This window comes from Eleutherodactylus coqui, chromosome 2, assembly GCF_035609145.1.
Source record: "Eleutherodactylus coqui strain aEleCoq1 chromosome 2, aEleCoq1.hap1, whole genome shotgun sequence".
In the NCBI taxonomy this organism is placed as follows: Eukaryota; Metazoa; Chordata; class Amphibia; order Anura; family Eleutherodactylidae; genus Eleutherodactylus; species Eleutherodactylus coqui.
In genome coordinates, this window is record NC_089838.1 from 285,696,341 (window position 1) to 285,702,340 (window position 6,000).

Below are 6,000 nucleotides of genomic sequence, written 5' to 3' on the forward strand. Positions count from 1 at the left end.
ACCTGGGTCATGTGCCCACCGCTTGTTAGAGAAACCATCAAGATATGTGACTCTTCTAAAGACTGTAACAATACACATATGGACCACTTAAAGTGACTGTAACCGTCAAACGTGTTGTGCCTCTGCGAGAGAAAACAAATAATTTTTTTGCTTGCAGAGAGAGGGCTTAGTCACATGAGCGCATCGGCGCCCGTGTTACTGCAGGAAGGAGACGGCTGGACTTCAGGACGGACGTCTCTCTGTAGCGCCGGAAGAAAGAACATGTGACCGGCTTCATTGCCAGTCATGTGTTCTTTCTTCTGCGCTGCGGGGGGTCATCCGCCCTGAAGTACGGACGTCTTCTTCCTGCAGTAAGAGCACAGTCACACGGGCACCGATGCGCCCGTGTGACTAAGCCCAAGAAGCCGTACTCCTGTTCCAAATTCAATGCACAAAACTGACACTTCTAAAATAGCTTTAAATTGTTTCATCAAAAGTCTATTGCATTACCAGTAGCCATATAGCAAGACATCACTCACGAGTGCAAAAGTCTATAAACACAGGTCACTAACATACTGAACAACGTTCTGGGCGTCCCTTCCCCCTTCTTCAGGCCTGTATATTTTTCGTCGTAACATCTCTCCCTCTTTCTCACATTATCCTATTTTTCTCCCTATTTCCCAATGCTAACCATCTAATGGACATTTTCTCTTTCTCTTGTTACTTCCTTCATTATTCCATTATATTCTATTCTTCATTCCCTTTTGTTACAACTAGCAGAAAATCTCCTGCTGGATCATCATCTCCTGATTTCTAACTTGCTGGTACAGTTACTATGTACTCTTCCCACAGTCTCGCAATTAGAGTGGATCTGCTGATCAAAGTGCCCAACCAACCTTGCTTAGGGAGGAGTTCCTCTTTGGATAGCCTCCCTTTAAATATCCCTGGCATCTGCAGTGTAGTTGCTGATGATAGTGGTAACAGTATACTTTTAAAACCAGTAGTCAATGTTTGGTTCTAGTGCCATGTCCCTGTTGGTGTGGCTTTGTTTCTGTGGTTATGTCTGGTACAATTTAGTTTTTACCCCCCCCCCCCTTTTGTCTGCTCATTCCTTGTTTGTATCTTCTTAGCCTTGATCCATTATTTAATTTGCTTGCTTTGCTTCTTTTCTGCATCCTAGTGCCCTCTTATTTTCAGGGACTATGTTGCAGACATGGTCACGAGTATAGATAACTGAGGGCTACTTGGGGACAGTGGTGTCTGGTGTTAAGGTCAGTGTTAGGGAGAGGTTAGAGAAAGACATAGGAAGAACTAAAGTAAGACTATTAGGACATAACTGTAACTATGAGTTGCACTAAGGAGCAATCAGGCCAGTTTGCATTGGACAGCAGACAGATACCTGTTCATTTGATGCCTGATATACATGGACAATGCATATTCACAGGCATTGCATGTCCTATTTCTCATCCGTGAAACATTCTGGAATAGGATATGCCATTAGTTTTTTATGCAGACCATCGGTCCATGTGAAAAGCATCCAAGCATTTAGCCTCGCAGACTATACACAGGGCAATGTGCTATCTGTGAAATTAAATGGACAACACACAGCCTGAAAATACGGCTGTGTGTCACTAACCTTACAGATGGGATTTCTCTGGTTTTCATTTCTGCTCTGATATCCAGTGTCAGTTTCATCATCATACTCATCATCTGGGTACTATTACCTTTTGCCCCAGTCATCTAATGGTGAGTACCTATTTTTCTACTATGTTTTTTTATTGTGTTGATATGTGATTATTACTGTAACAGTCTGGTTGTAACACAATTCAGCTCTACTGCACATCCTGGGGGTAACTTAATACTGGAAGACATCGTTGATATCCAGGAAAGAGGACTACTAAAGGTAAAGTCAGGTTCTGCCATTTAATGTCCAGCCAGCGACGTTACACTTTTGTCTTTCTTACAATATTCCATTCTTTACTTATTTCCTTCACCCTTCCAATACAGCAGATGAGGATGGCTTCATTTTACTTTTCTGCTCCATTGTGTGTGGTGTATAGCACTTCGAGGAAGCTCCTGCGCTCACCATAGTAAGTGTTTTACATCTTTCAGCAGGTCTTTCAGAATTTTATATACCGTAGATGTAAGATTTCCTCTATCTATATTAGTTGTATGCTTAATTTTCTTGAATCATTTCTTATTACCTTTGGTTGACATTTGGAGGGGTGGGGGGAAGGTGGGGTGGCGTCAAAACTAGTTCACACTTTTCCATAGAGTCATGGTTTCAACATACAATGGTTGTCCCGAAACCAATTAATATTGTATGTTGAGGGACTTTAGTTCCTTCATCCTTGCCTTTTCCCAACTGTGCTTCCCTGGACTGTGATCAGGGGTTCCTATAAAGTGCAGGTAGATGGTATAGGATGGTGCAGCAATGACAGGCAAAGAAGAAGACAGTTTAGTGCAGTAAATATCAAACTTTTACTAAAGACAGCTATTAATTACAGTTCGCTCCATAGGGGGCACAGTATAATGTTACAAAACAATATTATTAACAAAAAAGACTTACTAAACTGGAATCACAATATGGCTGATTGTTTTGTCAATACTAGCTTCAAGCACATAGATTGACTATGGCATAAAGATCAGACTCGTTCAGAACAAAATGCAGCTATCTATAACGAATCCCACTCCTTCTAAGAGAACTGTAATATGCAATGCTTTCCTTATACTCATATATTAACACTTCGAAACAATAAACCGTCTAAATAACTAACTCACTAAATGCTTATCCCCATCTAACAGCTACTCTAGAACAGTCCTGTACACAGAATAGATCTCCCGAAAGGATGCATCTTTATTCGGCATCACTGACTCTGATGTTGTAGTCCTTAGTCGGAACGGCCACAATGCCCATGCGGGAGTGTCTCACAGTCTCTTTGGTGGTAAGGTGGCCTGGTGTAACTCCAAATCACACACAACAGTACATGGAATAACACTCTTTCTCTCCATAGGAAGGCCTCCATTCTCTCCAGAATGCAGGAATCAATGATCGAAGCTCCTTCAACTCCTTGGCCCCACGACTTTCTTAGTGTTGGCACACTTTCTCTGATTCAACTAAGCCAACCTTCTTCTCAGCTGCTTTCTCCTTCAGCTCTTGTCAGTTCTCCTCTGCTTGCACACATGGACTCTGACTTGCTTCCAGTCTTGCACATGGGGGCACTTATCATTCGGTCACTACCTCATAGTAGCTTGTCTCTCGCTGGTGGCAACAAGGTACACTTGAGTGGGTTCTCTGTATTCAAACCAGCTTCTAATTCCAGCTTGCTTATTCTCTCGTAATCTCGTTTGTTGGTATCCACACACCAACCATTGACCATAACAACTCTGTCGTGTCCCGGAGTATTCGGCAACTTATACACGCTGCCCCCCCGGAATATCTCTCAAAGCACGGAAGATCTGACTCCTCTCTACTTGACTCACCATCACTCCCTTCTTTACTCACAGGAGAGTCCTCGTTTGTCCATGCTGTGACTAATACTGCATTTACATGGTACAATTATCGTTCAGAAAATTGTTCAAACGAGCAAAACAGTTTAAGCCGGAGCCAACAACTGACCGACGAATAAGAATCATGCGGGTCTCGTTCATTGTTCAGCTTCAGCGGGCATATAAACCAGCTCTGGCTTGGTACTTTTCGTGCGGTTTAAGCACTGATCGTTCAGTGTTTCACGTAGGAATGTGAAATACTGAACGATTGGTGAACAAGAACTGCATAATTCTCAACGAGAATCATGCAGTCTAAACAGGCGGACGAGCTGGTGATGACGTCACCAGATCATTCCCTTGGGCAAATGACAATCGTAAGATTCTCGGCCCGTGTAAAAGAGCTGCGCAGACCTTTACAAGGTCTTTATGTCTGAGCATTCCTGCAGAGTCTTTCACCATATGGCCCCACTTCCATTTTTGATGGACACTCCATAGCATGGGGATACGGTCATTCCTACAGCTTTTTTCTAGAAGGCCTTCAACACTTTTAGAAAAGTTCTTCTCTGCTGCGTCACTCCATCTAAGTTGGTGCCATCTAGGCTCTTTTCTCAGGTCTCTCCTACTTTCTCGCACACAGGCCATGTCACACTGGGTGTGGGGCTTTACCTCCATCCTCCCTAATAGCGTCTGAATAATCTGGGCTGGTGGCAAGCAGATGTCACTTTTGAAGCCCCTAGTGACAAGTAGGCAGGGCTTCGGCTGGGACCCGTCGGAGAGGCTTGGACGCTCAATTCTACAGTGAAGGAGCAGGTAAGCTCCTTCACCATTTTACATTCCTTGGAAGACAGCAGTAGTAAGAGCTGTCTCTTTTACCAGGCCATACACAAAGTTTCTTAGAGATAGAAAAGGGAGTGGAACCATTTGTCAAGACTCTTCTTATGATAATCATGTTGGAAACCATTGTATAGTAGGAGTGTAATAAAGAATAAGGAACACTTATTGTATTTCCTCTGGTTTATAATGTTCATCTAGGCTTTCTAGTAAGATGAAAGTACATATATAATCTTTATGTAATTGCATCGGTATATGGGAAGACTAAAGGCTGTAAAACCATTCATACATGTACATTGTTCCATAACTGTATATCTCATCCTAGCACATACTGCAGACAATGAGTATTGTACCGTTCTCTTTTATTCTTAGGCTATTTTTGCCTTTTGTATTTTAATTAAGTTTGAACAATTACCCGTCTGTCTTTCATATCCAGGTAATGAGACAATCATTATTTTCTTTCATTCATTATGATTGGCGATTAGCAACCACTAATGCAGTCCATACACTGAAAAAAGTTTGATGGATCATTTAGATTACATAAAGTGAATGTTCGCTTCTTAACACCACATCATTTTTAGGTTCAACATCCAATGCCGAATTTTTTTAATAGATCTTTGTAGGGTCTGAGCTCCATTTTATCAATACAGATTTCCATATCCCCTTATAGATAGACGTAATGCTAAATAACACAATGCTGCCACCACTAAAGGGAGCTTCTGTACACTGTGTTATGATTCAGTTCAATGTATAAACAGCAAGCAGTGAGCTCCTAAGCTCCCTCTGTGAGGGTGCGTTCACACGAGCATGTGCGTGTCCGTACATAAGTGCGCACAAAACCACGTGTCTATTTGAACCATTGGTTCCCTATGGTGTGTTCACATGTCCGTGTTTTACAGGCGTGCAAATGCATGTACCTGCAAAACATAGGACATGCGTACACCATAGGTCCGTGGTGCGTGTCACAGTGTTCAGTGACAAGGGGACTTCCCATGGGGAGTAACGAATCCCCTGTCACAGCTGTGACAGCAGTGGCAGAGGATCGCAAAGCTCTCCCAGGGATTTTAATGGGGCTGCCGCTACCAGCGGCCCCATTGAAAGGAATAGGACGCCGGCACCCCTGCGGTGATTTTCAAGGAAGGGCTTAAAAAATATAAGCCCTACCCTCCCTGAAAATCATTCTAATCTGGTTTAAAAATTTAAAAAAAATAAATACTCACCTCTCCTCCGGGGCTCAGGCGCGTTTAACAGCTTGGGTACCGTCACTGTCATGAAGTTCTTTCAGCAGGCAGGGGTTTAAAATTCCCGCCTGCTGAAAGGGCTGCATGTGATTGGCTGAGCACTCAGCCAATCACAGGCAGCGAATTCAATAAAGCCTGTCAATAAATTCAATGAATGACCGAGGGCTCCCTTTGATTGGTCACAGCGCTCAGCCAATCAAAGGGAGCACTCGGCCATTCATTGAATTTATTGACAGGCTTTATTGAATTCGCTGCCTGTGATTGGCTGAGCGCTCAGCCAATCAGACGCAGCCCTTTCAGCAGGCAGGGATTTTAAATCCCTGCCTGCTGAAAAAAACTTCATTACAGTGAGGGGACCCAAACTGCTAGATGCACCTGAGCCCCGGCAGTGGTGGAGAGGTGAGTATTTTTTTTTTACACCAGATAGGAATGATTTTCAGGGAAGGGCTTATATTTCAAG